Consider the following 17,267-nt stretch of genomic DNA (forward strand, 5'->3'; position numbering starts at 1 on the left):
ATGATGTCGTTGTTTGGTCCACCCAGGGAACTTTCCCTCCTCTTTCTCCTTTCAATCTGAGAGCAACACCCCTGCACTTTCCCAAGAGCACTTCCAAAGTCACCTTTCCCAAGTCACCTGGTCCAGCCCTCTCATCTGTAGCCTCAGTTTTCCCATGTGCACACACGGTAGTCAGTACCTGGAGCCTCCTCTGTGAACTGTGGGTCACTGCCCACCCACGCTGCAGGATGGTCCTGGCTGTGTGTGGACAGGTTCAGAGCCAGTGCCCAGTGCCTGATGTGGCCAGGGGCCTCCCATCCCTTCAGGCACCATCCTCTATCCCCACCTCGGGCATCTACCATGGAAAAGGGGAAGGAGCGCCCAACCCTGGTCAAACTGAGCCAAGACTCCGGGACCAGGCTGTTTCTGTGTGTTGGAACCTGAAGGTGGCTGCTCCTGCTATTAGGCCCTTCGCTGCAGGTAGCCCCAAGACAAACCCTCCTCTGCCAGATCTCACAGAGAAAAGTAGAGGTCAGTGCTTAAGGTTGGGAGTGCAGAGGAAAAGAAGCCCCAGGAGAAAACAAACTTTCTTGAGACAGCAGAGAGTGGGGAAGACCAGGGAACATTGTGAGAGCCACTTACAAAGGATGGCGGGCTGGGTCCTGACGCTGAACACGTGCCATAATGTCTGAGGCTTGGATTGAATCCTGTGAGGCTTGTCCCTGGGGCCAGCATGGGGGCCGGGCTGGAGCAGGAAGCTGCTGAGCTTGACAGGCACAGGTCTGCAGAGGGTGAGGCTGCAAACTAGGTGCGGGGGCAGGGAGGGGGACAGACTCCCAGAGATATCCCCATGCCTGACCCCTGTCTGAGCCAGGTGACATCTACAGTCTTGCAGTCACCCCAGTGTGCGCACCCACTCTCTGAAGCTGTCTGTGCTGAGGGAAACGCTGGCGACAGTAGTTGCCAACAACTCCCTGAGTGACGTGTTGGCTCAGGCAGCTGTGCAGTGTGGCAGAGAAGTCCTGAGTAGGCTGGAAACTGCCTGACCTCACCTGGCCTCGTTTTAAGGGCTTCTGAGTTTTTCTTCCACACAAGTATCCCCAGTCAACCCAGGACCAAGATACTGGATCATTCATGACTCAAGTGGAAACTCCTCTGTTTTAATTTCTAACCATGGAGATGCAGCTCAGTCTCACCTTGTTCATGAAGCCTTCTCTCATCTCACAGACCACTCTTTCCATCTCTCCACCCATCCATCCTTTCGTTCATCCATCTGTGCATCCATTTGTCCATCAGTCTGTCTGTTCATCTGTCTGCCATCCATCTATCATCTATCCACGCATCCATCCCTCCTTCCGTAAGTTCATTCTGTCTGTGCCAGACACTGTTTCTCATGCTGAGGACATGACTGAGTCTTCTGGGCTTTCACCCCCATCTCTCTCTCAAATCTCTCAGGTCAAGGCCAACGAGGCCTGTTAGTGGTCAAATCTGAGTTCCCTCTTGGGTTCCTGCAGTACTTGGTGTCTCTGCAGGATGTGACATGGAGCTGATCCCTCTTTCCAGTGACTCTTTTCACTTTGGTGTCTGAGACTCCTCTCTTTTCCTCAATTGGCATTGTTTTCTCCCTAGTCCATGCTCATCTGCTGCCTCTCCCGACCCCCATTCAGACTTCTTTCTTGGCCATCTTCACACTCAGTGGACCCCCACTACTGCCCACATGGTGAGGCTGGAATCAATCTCAGCTTCAAGCCCTCCAAGCTCCACCTCACTTGCCTACTGACCATGTCCAGTGAGCTGTCCAAGAGGAGTCTCAAACAAATCACATCCAGAGGACACTGACCACCTTCCTCCAACCCACCTCTTTTTCTGTCTTCATCTCATCACAATGACCGTGGTTGCTCTCAGCCTCCCTGGCTAGGAACCTGGAGTCATTCCAGACTCAGTCAACTTGCCTCCCACACTGAAAGGCTTCTGTGTCCTTCAGTGTGGCATCTAAATATTTATTTTAAAGCTAAAACAAGGCTTGACATAAGAAGAAACTACAAAACCACTTTCAAAGATTCTCAAACCAGAAGATGCTCACAGTTTGCCTTTGCTGATTTTATTCTTAAACTCTTTTTGGTACAAGGATATGGCATTGAGTTGAGGCTTACTGAGTGCAAGTGTCTCTGCCAGAGGTTGGACCAGAGCATTTCTACCTTAGAAGCTGGTCCAGGAAGCAGTGGATTTGGTGATGCAAATATAAGATTTTTTTTTTTTTTTACTTTCAAAAAGCCTTTATTCTTTTAGAATTACAAGAATACAATGCATAAAAATTAAGCAATATAGAAGTGCACTTAAGCCGGGCGTGGTGGCTCATGCCTGTAATCCCAGCACTTTGGGAGACCGAAGCAGGCAGATCCACGAGGTCAGGAGATTGAGACCATGGTAAAACCCCGTCTCTACTAAATAATACAAAAAATTAGCTGGGCGCCGTAGTGGGTCCCTGTAGTCCCGGCTACTCGGGAGGCTGAGGCAGGAAAATAGTGTGAACCTAGGAGGTGGAGTTTGCAGTGAGCGGAGATCGTGCCACTGCACTCCAGCCTGGGTGACAGAGGAAGACTTCATCTCAAGAAAAAAAAAAAGAAGTGCACTTAAAAAGTGTCATATTTATTTCTCTGTCCCTCTCTTGCTGTGTAGAGCCCCATTACATTATTTTTATTTTGGTGAAATATACATAACATAAAATTTTCCACTTTAAACATTTCTAAGTGTATAATTCAGTGGTGCTAAGTACATTCAACTGGTTTGCAACCATCACCACCTTTCATCTCCAGAGCTTTTTCATCTTTCCAAGCAGAAGCCCTGGACCCATTAAGCAAAAACTCCCTTTGCTTCCCTTGACCCTCTGTCTGGTAATCTTTACTGTAATTTTTGTCTATGGTACTTCATATAAGTGGAATCATAAGACATTTGTTTTCTTGTTTTGTTTTTGTATCTGGCTTATTTCACATAGAAAATTCATGTTGTAGAAGACTTTTGAAATTAATTTTTGATTAAGTAATACAAAATCTGTTGAAAAGTAATTAATACTTACAACCTATTAAGACCTATTAAAAAGTAATAATACAAGCTAGGTGTGGTGGCACATGCCTATAGTTTTGTTACTTGGGGGAATAAGAAGGGAGGATCACTTGAACTCAGGATTTCAAGGCCAGCCTGGGCAACATAGTGAGACCCTGCCTCTCAAAGAATAAATAAACAAATAAAAACTAAACACAAAAAGTGATACCAAATCTATTTCTCAAAAGCAAACAATGAAACAACTATTAATAAGCTATGAATAGAAGAGTTATTTACATGATAGGAGATATTTACCAGGTCTCTACAGCAATGATCAATCTTAACAGTGAAACACTACGTGCATTCTCATTAAAGTCTGAAAACAAGGCTGAGTATTCCTTGCACTTTTATAATTAATGTTATTCTGGAAGTTCTAAACAATGCGATAAGATAAGAAAAAAACTAAGCATATCAGTATTATTATTAAAGTGAATAGGACAAGGTGCAGTGGCTTCCTCATGTACCCCCTGCACATTTGAAGGCCAAGGTGGGAGGATCACTGGATGCCAGGAGTTCAAGGCCAGCCTGGGCAACAGAGTGAGATCCCATCTCTAAAAAGTAAAAGTAAATATTAGCCAGGCATGCACTTGTAGCTGTAGTCCAAGCTACTTGGGAGGCCAAGGAGACAAGATTGCTTGAGTCCAGGAGTTTGATTACAGTCTGGGCAACAGAATGAAGCATAATCACTAAAATGATTAAAAAAAAAAAAAAGACAAGCAACCCATTAGAAACTCAGGCCAAATACAGGAATGAAAAGTCCACAGAAGGATGATAGTCAATATAAATATAGAAAAGGAATATCAGTTTTACTAATAAAGAAACACACATGCAACATGCACCATTCAACTTCAATGTTTGCAGTATATGCCTAATCTTGTTTCATATCAACCCATCACCATGACATTATCCCCTTTGGATTATTTCAAAGAAAATCCTAAATATTATTATTTGATCCATATTTCTCATTTTTTAAATTTTTTAAGGGACTGTTGCCTATGCTGGAATACACTGGTATGATCACAGCTTACTACAACCTTGACCTCCTGAGTTCAAGCAATCCTCCTATCTCAGCCTCCCAAGTAGTTGGGATGGTGGGCACATGCCACCATGCTGGGCTAAATTTTTCAGTTTTGTTTGTAGTGTTGGGGTCTTGCTATGTTGCCCAGGCTGGTCTTGAACTTCTGTGCTCAAGTGATCCTTTCACCTTAGCCAACCAAAGTGCTGGGATTACAGGTGTGAGCCACTATAACCTGGCCCATAATATTTCTATAAGATTTTATAAAGACTATGATATAAAAACTCTTATTCCCCCCATATAATACCATTTGGATTATCTATGTGATACCTGTGTCCATTCTTCCAACAACTCCATTTTAGGAATTAATCCTGAAGAAATATTTCCATTAATGTCTGAAGGTGAAGTTTATGAATATTCATTGCAGTATTAATTATAATTTCAAAAATTAGAAAAAATCCTAATGTCTATAAATAGTATAATAACTAAATTTGTGATATATTTGTATCATACTATATTGTACAGCTGTACAAGGTATCAGATTGGCATTTATATACTGGCATAAAAAATGTCATTGGTATATTAAATTTAAAAGAGAAACTACATATCAATATGTTATACGGATCAGTTTAGAAAAACTAAAATAGTTGTATATATCTTTTAGGAGAAGGAACGGAGCATACGTATGAGAAATATTCTAGTAGGAAACATTCACCTGTTAACAGTAGTTACATCTGGTGTAGGACAGTGAAAAGAAGGCTTTATTGTTAAAGTCTATAAACTTCTATGTTTGAAGTTTTCATTGAGCATATTTGTTTTGTAATTACGAATCATATTTAAAGACAAAAAAGGAATACATTGTCTTAAGAAAATGATGGGAAATTTAAAAATTGTACAAAAAATTTAAAGTTAAAATTATTTTTAAATCCATTATGGAGGAATAAACATTAATAGTTCTTTGGTCTATTTTCTTTCAGGCTTCTAAAAAAAGCATACATATTTGTATTTTAAAACAAAATTTATATATTTTTTCTTATGAAAATATTGAATCTAGAAATTTTTTGTAGGCATGCTTTAGCTGTGCCCTACAAATTGGGATAGGTCGTATTTTCTTTTTCATTCAAGTCAGTGATCTAAGCTTCTACCTTTCAGACATCAGAAAGGTAATCAAGTTCAAAGAAAGAAAACCATAAAGGGAAGAAATGAATTAAACTAATAACAGAAAAGATGATAGAGAAAACAAATCAAACCAAAAGCAGGGAATACTAGAAAAAACTCTGTTAAAAATTTTCAACACTTAGATGAAATTAACTAAGTATTTGAAATTATTTGAAAGCTGGAAACTGCTAAAGCTCACGAACTCTCCCCCAAAATAGAAAAGAACACTTCCTACCTTGCAGAGACCATCATTACCCCGATACCAAAACCAAAGTTCCCTTAATTGAAATGTTTGGAAATAAGCCAATGCATAGAGACAGAAAACAGATTAGTGGTTGCCAGGGACAGGGAGCTGAGGAAATGGAAGGTGACTGCTTTTAAGTGTCCTTTTGGGGTAATAGAAATATCATAGATATTGCCTGTGGGAATGTAAAAAGGTACACTTTGGAAAACCATCTGGCAGTTTCTTATAAACATACACTTATGCGTATCAAGCAAATCCTACTCCTAGGTTAATATTTGTCCAAGTGGAATAAAAACTTATGTTCACACAAACATTTGTATGCAAATATTTAAACCTGCTTTATTTGCAATTGGCTAGAAGTGGAAACAACCCGCTTGTCATGCGGCTGGTGAATGGCTAAACAAATGGTGATACGTTCCTAAATAGATTCCTACTCAGCAATAAGTAGGAACAAACTATTGATAAATAAAGCAACTTAGGCTGGGTTTAGGGGCTCATGCCTGTCAATAAAGCAACTTAGGCCGGGAATGGTAGCTCATGCCTGTAATCCCAGCATTTTTGGAGGCTGAGGTGGGTGGATCACTTGAGTCTGGGAGTTCGAGATCAGCCTGGCCAACACGGCGAATCCCTTTCTCTACTAAAAAAATACCAAAACATTAGCTGGGTGTGGCGGGTTATGCGTAATCTCAGCTACTGGGGAGGCTGAAGCATGAGAATAATTTGAACCTAGGAAACGGAGGTTGCAGTGAGCTGAGATCACATCACTGTACTCCAGCCTGGGTGACAGAGTGGGACTTTGTCTCAAAAAAATAAATTAAAAAAACAATAAAAGTAAAACAACCTAGATGAATTGGAAAGTGGTTATACTGAACTAAAGACCTCAGACTCAAAAGGTTACATACCTGGACTCCTACTCAGCAATAAAAAAGAACGAACTATGATGCAACCAGCCACCTGGATGAACATTCAGAAAACCATGCTGAGTGGAAGAAAGCCAGTCCCCAGAGACCACATATTATATGATTCCATCCACAGAACATTCTTGAAATGACAAAATTACAGAGGTGGAAACCAAATTAGTAGTTGCTATGGTTTACAGAGAGGTTTGGGAGTGTGGAAAGTGAGTGTTGCTTTGAAAGCGCGAGTGAGAGATCTTTGTAAGGAAAATTACCGTGTGTGTGTGTGTGTGTGTGTGTGGTGTGTGTGTGTGTGTAAATGATCAAATTTGGCTACTTAGCATCTCCATTCATACAGGTATTATTTCTCTGTGGTGCAAACATTCAAAATCCTCCATTCTAGCTTGTTTGGATTATACTATGAAAAATTGTTAACCAGAGTCACCCAGTTGTGAAATACAACACTGGAATTTATTCCCCCTAAATTTGACTTTTTTCTATAACCAATTTTTTCCCATCCTGCCACTTTCTCAAAGCCTGTGGTAACCAGTATTGTACTTTCTAATTCTTTAAGATCAGCTTTTCTAGATTGCACATGAGCAAGATCATGCAGTGTTTGCCTTTCTCCGCCTGGCTTATTTTATTTGCCATAGTGTCCTCCAAGTTCATCCATGTTGCTGCAAATGACATGATGTTATGAATTTTTATGGATGAAGACTACTCTACTGTATATATATACCAGGGAGTTCCTTCCTTTCATGCACTGATGAACAGGTTGGTTGATTCTATATCTTTGCTATTGTGAATAGTATGCTGGCAAACATGGTAAAGCAGATAGCACACAAGTGCGCTAAGTTCACTTGCTTTCAATGTATACTGAGTGATGAGATTACTATAATACATGCTAGATGCATTTCTAATTTTTGGAGGAAGCACCAAGTATTTTTGATGCTGCATATGCTAATTAGATTCCACCCAGCTGTGTATAAGAATATCCCTTCTACAACTCCACAGCAGCCATTGCCTTTAGGGGAAAAAAAAAAATGTTCCTTTTTGGTAATATTCTAGTTAGAATGAGATGGTATCTGTTCGTGGTTCCATTTCCGTTTTTGAGATAACCAGTGATGTTGAAAACTCATTGTTTTACCTGTTAGTTTCATGTGTTCTTTTGCAAATTTCAGGGAATACTAATACAAAATTCAGGAAATTCTTTTGCAAAATTCAGGGAATATTTTTGTCCACTGGCGTATTGTTCTATTTTTTATACCTCTTCTATATTATTTGGATAAGTTTGGCTTTTCCATGTTATTTGGCATTGGGGAGCATGCGGCCTCCAACTGAGTTTGTAGTTCTGACAGTGCTTGGGATCTTCAGGGTCTTTCATGGCTCTGTGTGAATCTTAGCATTGTTGTTTATATTTTTCAAATATAGGCCGGGCGCGGTGGCTCAAGCCTGTAATCCCAGCACTTTGGGAGGCCGAGACGGGCGGATCACGAGGTCAGGAGATCGAGACCATCCTGGCTAACACGTGAAACCCCGTCTCTACTAAAAAAAATACAAAAAATTAGCCGGGCGAGATGGCGGGCGCCTGTAGTCCCAGCTACTCGGGAGGCTGAGGCGAGAGAATGCGTAAAACCCGGGAGGCGGAGCTTGCAGTGAGCTGAGATCCGGCCACTGCACTCCAGCCTGGGCGACACAGCGAGACTCCGTCTCAACAAAAAAAAAAAAAAAAAAAAAAAAAAAAAAAAAAACAATATAAATATTTGACTGCCCAATTTGGTGGTATTATTTGGTTTTGTGTGTTTCTCTATTTAGTAGTATTCATTTCTGGTAAATATTCAGTACAAACTTCCTTCCCATATGTGATCCCTCATAATTTTTTTCTCAGTTTGTGGGATGCCTTCTGTTTTAATTCATTTTCTCTTTTTTTTTTCCTGTGAAGAAGCTCTCCAGTTTTCTTTGTTCCGACATGTTAATTTTTTCTTCTGTTAGCCGTGATTTTGTTAGCCAATCAAAAGAAAAAGTGATTTCTGACTGATTTCATTGGCAATGAGTGTTCCTTTCTTATGTTTTTTGAGTCTTCTTTTTTCTTTTTGCAACCTGTGAGCATAGATTAAAAATTTCCCTAAACTAACACTCACCCTAGGTTTTCTTACAGAATTGTTATACTTGCAGGTTCTGTGTTTGAATCTTGAAATCAGTTGAATAGATTTTTGTGTATCGTGAAACGCAAAGGTCCTACTTCATTCTTTTGCACAGTTATCCAGTTTTCTCAACATTTTTTACTAAATGGGATACCACTTCCCGTTTTGTCTCCCTGGGTTTCATTTGGGAAATGCATTGACTATGTATACATTTGGGTTCATTCCTTGGCTGCATAATTTTTGTCCACTGGCATATTGTTCTATTTTTTATACCTCTTCTATATTGTTTGGATAAGTATAACTTTTCCATGTCATTTGGCATTGGGGAGCATGCGGCCTCCAACTGAGTTTGTAGTTCTGACAATTGCTTGGGATCTTCAGGGTCTTTCATGGTTCTGTGTGAATCTTAGCATTATTTATATTTTTCAAATTTGGTTCATAATACGTGTCCAAAATTAGGGGGTCCAGTGGGATGTTTTCCTACTTGTAACCATTGTAGTGATGAAGTCGGTGTGTTTCACATGTCCATGCCCCTGTATAGCCTTTCTTTTTCTTTAATTTCTTTTGAAACAGGATTTCACCCTGTCACCCAGGCTGGAGTGCAGTGACACAGTCACAGCTCACTGCAGCCTCATCCTTCTTGGTTCAAGCAATCCTCCCAACTGAGCATCCAGAGTAGCTGGGACTACAGGTGTCCACTGCCATCCTGGCTAATTTTTATACTTTTTTTTTGTAGAGATGCATTTTGCCATATTGCTGAAACTGGTCTGGAACTCCTGGGCTCAGAGCATGCACCCACTCAGCCTCCCAAAATGCTGGGATTCCAGATGTGAGCCACCATGCCTGGTCTTCTGGTGTGAATACTTGGTGTTCTCCTTCCTAGCTAAATTGAAAAATAGGGCATCATACTGTTACTGCCACTCACCTGCTGTGTAGTGGAACACCAGAAGTCATTCCTCCCCTGTAACTGCAACTTGGTACTCATTGCCAGTTTCTGCCCATGCTCTCTCCTCCCTGCATCCTCTGATAGTTTTAGCTTCCACATGGGTGAGAAGAAGCAGTGTTTGTCTTTCTCTGCCTGGCTCACTTCATTTAACTTAATGTCTTCCAGTTTCACTTGTGTTGCTGTAAATCACATGATGTCATAAACTTTTATGAATGTGGTGTATTCCATTGTGTCTACATACCGGAGTTCCTTCTCCCTTCATCAGTTGATGGACTAGTAGGTTGATTCCGTATCTTAGTTATTGTGAGTAGTGCTGCACTGAACATGGGATGGCCATTATTACTTGAATAGACTGATTTCAGTTTCTTGAAATGAAACATGCAGTGTTGGCTAGATGAAATGGTAGCTGCATATTTAAATTTTGATGAAGCCCCAAGTGGTTTCGTAGTGTGTATAGTAATTGTGATTTCTCCAAACAGTGTATAAGAGTATCTCTGTATGTCGCTCCACTCCTGGCATTCCTTTTTAAATAATTTGTTTCATTTTTGGTAATATTCATTCCAATTAGAGTGAAATGATATCTGAAAATGTGGTTTTCATTTACAATTTTGAGATAACTAGTGATGTTGAGAACCACCTCTTTAACCTGTTAGTGAATTTCATGTCCTTCTTTCAGGAATGTCTGCTCGAGTTCTTTGCCCAATTTTGGCTGGGTTATTTTGTTTTGCATTTTGATCCTTGATAGTGTTAGTTTCTGCTTCATGTCATATAACAACCCCATTCAGATACGTGATTACCCATAATTTTCTCCCTACCTGAAGAAAGCCTTCTAATTGTTATTGGTTCATTGTTTTCTTTACTGAGCAGTTCACGCGCATGCACACATGTGTGTGTGTGTGTGTGTACGTGTGGTCCAACATGTTGTTTTTTCTTTTGTTAGTAGTGATTTTTTTGTCAGATCACAAAAAATCAGAATTTTTGACCCATTTCATTGAGTGTTTTTCCCATATGTTTTCTTCTTGCGATCTATAAGCATTGACAAAGATTCCCTGAACTTGCACTCACTCTGTGTTTTCTTGTGGAAGTTTTATGCTTTCAGGTCTTGTGTTTAAGTCTTTATTGTTGTGGGTGAGCAGTAATTATCTGGGGCTGGGGCATGGGGGCAACAAGAATTTACCAGGACAGTTGTAGGTAAAGAAAGGCAGATTTATCAGAGAAAGTATGAAAATACATTGCAAGGGTGCAACGGGGGCAGGTCAGTAAGAGGAGTTGACTGCAAACAGACAAAAGCTTGCTGGGGATTGCTGCTGTGTGCTGAAGAGGGCTTTGTGCAGTAGTGATAACACCAAGGTTGTAGTGAGCCAACTTGCAGTTGTCTGATGATAGCTGGGTATAGGAAGATTTGGAGTTATTTGTGCAGGAGGGCTGTGTGTCCCAGACCATAAAGAAAGGCAGACTTACAGCTTATCTGCTTTCTCTTTTTGGCTTCCCTTCTACAAGCCTGACTCCTTTTCCCTAATTAAGACTTCACATTTCTTCCCTGACAGAGCAACGATGACAAATTTTTGCAATGAGGGGGATGGTCTGATCTTCCACCTGCTTCCTGCTGACCAGGAGTGTAGAGTTGGTTCTATCTAGGATTGTTTGTGGGTCAGGAGGTTCTGTGGGCCTAAATCCCTGAATTGGAAATTATTTAATAAATGGGGCGGGGTCGCTGTGGGACCATGGAGGAATAGCATTTTCAGTCTAAAATTGTGTCCTTTTGTGTCCAAAGGAGAGTCATGAAGTTCTTTTAGTGGCTGATACCCTCACGGCAGTAATATTTTGGTTTGAAATAGTTGTATCCTAGAAGACACAAAATGAGATGTTGCATTAACAATCCATGGTGCAACTAAACAAACTAATATGAGCATTATTATAGGCAGGAGAAGTGGGACCTGACAGGTAAGATTTTTAAATATCAATGGGATAAGGGAAAATCAAGGAAAAAATGGAGACTTATTAATAAGTGAGGTTGAGAAATTGTCCAGTTTTGACCTGTATTTTTGTATATTCTATCCCCATTGCTGGACTATTTATAAGTATAAATGAATCATTATTAATCTTGCTAGTATTGATTTTGTTGTTTCCCCACCGTAGAGAAAGCCTGTGGAGCTCTACAGGGAGCTCATTAGAGTCATCATACGGCAGCTCTTATTGCTGGTGTGTCTGATTATAGTTGAGGGTGTCATTGCAGTTGGCTTGTGTTAAAGCTCTTAGGAAAGGGTCAGATTCTTCAGCGTCTGATACAGAGATGAGCCTTACAGGCCATTTTCAGTGCCTTCCAGATCCGCTCGGTTATGACGGATGATTGCCATGAGAGATTGGTTGATCTAGGTCCCCCTCCTAAACCTGTTTTTAGTGTGCATGTAGATGGTGTAGTTGAATCCAGAATGAGTGCTGGGCTTGTGTGTTAACTTTTTCTTTTTAACAAGTAGACTGCCGGGAGTATAGTGTTATCCTTGAGGGCCTGTCCACATGGTCATGTCCAGCAGTTAGTGCCATGTATTATGTGAGCAACTGGAGAAATTACTGGTCAGAGTAGGTTCCTGGGTGCAGCCATTGCGGCAATAGTTAGACATGATAGAATGAAAAACAGAGCCATATTTAAGGAAATTGACAATATATGGTAAACTCAGGGACCCAGGAAAGAGGGAGGACTGTAAAAAGTATGAGGAAAACAGTTAAACAAAATACCTAGCACCTCAGCTCATCAATGTTGTGGTGCGTGTGGGTAAATAACATTACTAGGGGAAGTATAAATTACTAGGGAAAGTATAAATAGGGCTGTAGTCTTGGAGGTCCCCTGAAAATAGCAACTGTGTACCGTCTTCCTTATAAAAGCATCAATATTAAGAGGGTAAAACTTCTCAAGGGAGGCAGATGGATAATTATGTAGCCTGCAGTAGAATTGAATAGGAAGAGTCTGCTTTAAGAATAAGGTTTAAAGAGGTGCTGGATTTATTTCCATTAACTTTACGGGTGGTTAAAAATTCTAGGTTGTTTGGTTTAACAAAACGTTTTTTACCTGATTTTTAAACTTCAAATGAGTTTCCAGTGTTTACATTCTAGCTACACCAAAAATAATGAGCTCACTTGCAGGTGTCTGCTGATAGCTGGGCATGAGAAGATTGTGAGTTATTTGTGCAGAAAGGCTATGTGTCCTGGACTATGAAGAAAGGCAGACGTATAGCTTATCTGCTTTGTTCTTTTGCTTTTCTCTGTTCTTGCTAGCCTGACTTCTTTTCTGTAGTTGGGATCCCAAATTTATTTTGAGTTTATTTTTGTTATTGTGTAACACAGAGGTCCTGTTTCATTCTTTTTTATATGGACGTCCAGTTTTTTCAGAATCATTAACTGAAAAGACTGGCCATTCCTCATTTTGTCTTTTAGGTGTTCTTTGGAAAACTGTGTTGACTACATCGACATTTGCATTTAGTTTGTGGCTTCCTAGTTAGATTCACAGGTGCATGGTTGTATTTTTATGCCACTACCGTATTGTTTGGATAAGCATAGCTTTTGCAAGTAATTTGAAATCAGGGAGTGTGAGGCCTCCAACCAAGTTTATATTTCCTAGGATTGTTTTTCATATTCCAGGTCTTTGATGGTTCCATGTGAATTTTAGCATTGTATGTTTATGTTTCTTTAAAATTTTGGTTCATGCTACCTGTCAAAGTTTAGGGAATATATTGGGACATTGAGATATTTGGATACCTTGCGTAGGAGAAAATCAGGGTGTTTGACATGTCTATGACTACATTCCATTTATATTTCTTTGTGGTTTAAACATTTAGTATCCTTGTTTGTAGTATATTGAAAAAGACATGACCATATTGTTAAGCATAGCCATCCTGACATGGAGTAGAAGATCAGAATTCATTCCTCCCCTGTAAGTGTATCTGTGTCACCATTGCTGATCCCTGCCCATGTACTCTCATCCACCTACCCTGTGGTGACCACTATTGTACTTTCACCTTCAGGTAGGTAAGTTTTTCAGCTCCCAGCTGAATGAGATCATGCAGTGTTTGGCTTTCTCTGCCTGTCTCATTTCATTTAACATAATGTCCTCCAGGTTCAGCCATGATGCTGGAAATGATATGATGTCATGAATTTTGAGGGCTGAAAAGTATACCCGTGTGTCTATATACTGGAGATTCTTCATCCCTTTATCTGCTGACGGACAGGTAGTTTGATTCCAGTTTTTGGCTATTGTCTATAGTGGATCAAGAAACGGGAAAGAAGTTTTATCTCCAGTATGCTAATTTCATTTGCTTTGAATTTATACCCACCGGTGGGATTACTACATTAAATGAGAGGTTCATTTTAATTTTTTCAGAAACCTTTTCCTATTTTTCATACTGTGCATCCTAATTAAAATTCCACCCAACAGTGGATGTTAGAGTATCCCTTTCCCCCAGCCCTCACCAGCCATTGCCAAATAAATAAATAAATAATAAAATTTTTAAAAAGTCTTTCTTCTTGGAAACATTCGTTCCAGTTTGAGTGAGATGGCATCTGAGTGTGGTTTTCACCTACATTTTTGAGATGTCTAGTGATGTTGAAAACCCATTCTTTTATCTGTTAGTACATTTTTATATCTTCTTTTTTTAAATGACTATTCAGGTTATTTGTCTAATTTTGGTTGGATTATTGGTTTTGTGTGTTTTCCTACTTTGTAGTGTTAGGTTCTGGCAAATGTTCAATATAAATGTTCTTCCCATGTGTAATCCTTATAATATTCTCCCAGATTGTGGGATGTCTTCTGTTTTGCTTCCTTGTTTTCCTTCCTGTGAAGAAGCTTTCAGTATTCTGTGTTCCCACGTTAGTTTTTCCTTCTATTAGCAGTGATCTTGCGTCCAACCAAAAGAAAAGTAATTTCGACCCATTCTCTTGGCAAGGAATATTTTTCTCCTATCTTTTCCTAATCTTTTTTTTTTCCTTTTTGCAACCTGTCAGCATAGATTGAGGTTTCCTTAAACTAATGCTCACCTTATGTTTTTCTCTTGGAGATTTATGCTTTCAAGTCTTGTTTTTATATGAATATCTTCAATTTATTTTGAGTTGATTTTTGTGCATTTTGTAACATACGGTTTATTTTCTTTCTTTTCTATATGGACTTCCGATCTTTTTGAAATAATTTAGTACACAGACCTGGCATTCTCCATTTTGCATCTTTGTTGTCCTCTGAGAATATGTTGGCTATAAATATGCATTCATTTTTTAGCTGCCTAATTTTGTCAGTTGGCAATATTGGTCTCTGTCTATGCCACTTAGAATGGCTAAAAAGAAGAAAAAACCCTGATATGTAGAATCCCACGATCATATTGATATGAAAACTAAACAAATACGGAAGTGTGTGCATTATGAGTCCATCTATAATGATAAATTGTTGTAAATAAAATACATATCAAAAGGTGATGTTGAAAGAACAGTGATTGACCATGAATATTCAGTTAGCATCCTTCCAACAACTGGCCAAACCCAAACTGGGCTGCTGTGTGGATTCATGTGTACAAGGAGTAGTGAAGGGAAATATCACTTAGATGAGAATAGAGGCATGGATTTCAACCTCTTTCCTCATTTGACTGAAAACAGGTACAGGTTCTAGACTCACTAAATGGAAAACTTTTAAAATAAGAATATTCTTTCTAGCAGATTTAATATTGCCACAAAATGGCAATAAACTAATTTTCTTCATCTTATATCATAATGCTCTGGTATAATTAAATTGGAAATAAAATGCACATTTCAAAAAGATCTGTTAGAGGCAGAAAACATAGTTAAAACTCTTCTACTTTTACATTATAAGAAATGTATTATTTTCCATTTGGAGGGAAAAAACAGAATTCTATTACCTACATGGATCACTTGCATGACTGTAAAATTAAGGAAAGAAAAAAATATTGGTAGTATCCAGAGATACTAGAGCTGTTTACATGTTTAAACCAGTGCTTGCCTTTTATTTTAAAGGCAATGCATTCACATACTTCATTTTCATAATTCATTTTTAATGTTCAGGTCCATGGCTGGTTCTTGGTTGGCAGATCTTGACTCTGGTGACATTTTATTGCATATATTATATATGTATAATATATATATATAGAAATTGTATATATATAATATGTATGTAGAAATTTATGTATTATAACTAATATATGCAGTAAAATGTCACCATATATGTATGTGTTGTCATCAGATGAATTTACCATCTGTTCCATACTTCTTGTAGCAATTGGTCGGTAATGTAAGCATTTGTTGGTATTGGTTTAAGTTCGTGTTTTTTATTAACCTTTTTATTGCTGTAGGCATTGTATGCAAAAACGAAAGAGAGTTACTGAGTGGCACCATTTTTAATTACATAGTTTTATTTTTTATGTGTCTATACTAGTGTATAACAAAATAAAGGCAAATATAAGAGCAAAAAAATCCTCACAAGTAAGACACAAGCCATGAATTTTATTATATCAAGAAAGTTTCCAGATATTTCTATTTTGCTGAGACTTCTTTTTTTCTTCTTACTCATGAAAGGTTGTTGAATTTTTTTGAATGCTTTTTCATCATCGAGATGATCACATGATTTTTATCATTTAGTCTGTTGTGTTACATTGCCTTGACGACTGCTTTTTTTGTTTTTGAAGAAGGCCATTTATTTCCAATATATAGAATGTTTTTTCTTTGTTTGTGTTTTTGATGAAATCTCGGTCTGTCACCCAGGCTGGAGTGCCTTGGCATGATCTCAGCTTACTACAACTTCTGCCTCCTGGGTTGAAGCAATTATCCTGCCTCAGCCTCCCTGGTAACTGGGATTACAGGTATGCACCACTACACCCAGCTACTAAAAATTTTTGTAGTTTTAGTAGAGACAGTGTTTCATCATGTTGACCAGGCTGGTCTAGAACTCCTGACCTCAAGCGATCCACCCGTCTCGGCAGAAATTTTGTCATCAAAAAGGTGTGTCAAGGAGACAGTGAAAGTAGCCTCAAGGATGTGGGGCAAAAGGCTTTGTTCAACACTGTTACAATGCTTATGTAAATAAGCAAAACATCTTTTAAAATCCTTGTAAATTCTGGCTGGGTGTCATGGCTCACACCTATAATCCCAGCACTTTGGGAGGCCGAGGCGGGTGGATCATCTGAGGTCAGGAGTTCGAGACTAGCCTGGCCAACATGGCGAAACCCCATCTCTACTAAAAATACAAAAATTAGCCGGATGTGGTGGTGTGTGCCTGTAATTCCAGTTACTTGGGAGGCTGAGGCAGGTGAATCACTTGAACCTGGGAGGCAGAGGTTGCAGTGAGCTGAGATTGTGCCTCCGCACCCCAGCCTGGGCAATAGAGTGAAAATCCATCTCAAAACAAAGAAAAAGAAAAAGAAATCCTTGTAAATTCTTCATAATGTTACAAATTTAGAGACAGTATTTACAATAAATTGGGAAGGCTGGAGAAAGAACCTTACTCTACAGTAAATCTTTGCATAAAGGAAGAGAACTGATAGACGTGGCAGTGGGTTTATAGGCCCATCTGCACTTGCAGCTGACGGTGGAGATGAAGGAGGCCACCAGCTGAACTCTGGGTTGTGGAATCTGACCCCAGATGGTCAGGGGCACTGTCCCGCCAATGTTCGACAGGAGGTTCTCAGCGTCAGCACTGGCTGAGGCTCCTCAACATCCACAGGGGTTCTCTCTCCCTTGTTCTGGCCATTGCTGAAGAGCCAGCCGGAGCACTGGATCACCGGCTCCACAATCT

At 39.6% G+C, this 17,267-nt stretch overlaps 1 pseudogene; it reads right to left on the reverse strand.

Moving 5' to 3' along the window:
• Window positions 1-17,267, reverse strand: part of LOC117096518 — a 51,915-nt pseudogene that overhangs the window by 390 nt on the left and 34,258 nt on the right.

This window comes from Trachypithecus francoisi, unplaced genomic scaffold (assembly GCF_009764315.1).
Source record: "Trachypithecus francoisi isolate TF-2019V2 unplaced genomic scaffold, Tfra_2.0 Lachesis_group14, whole genome shotgun sequence".
In the NCBI taxonomy this organism is placed as follows: Eukaryota; Metazoa; Chordata; class Mammalia; order Primates; family Cercopithecidae; genus Trachypithecus; species Trachypithecus francoisi.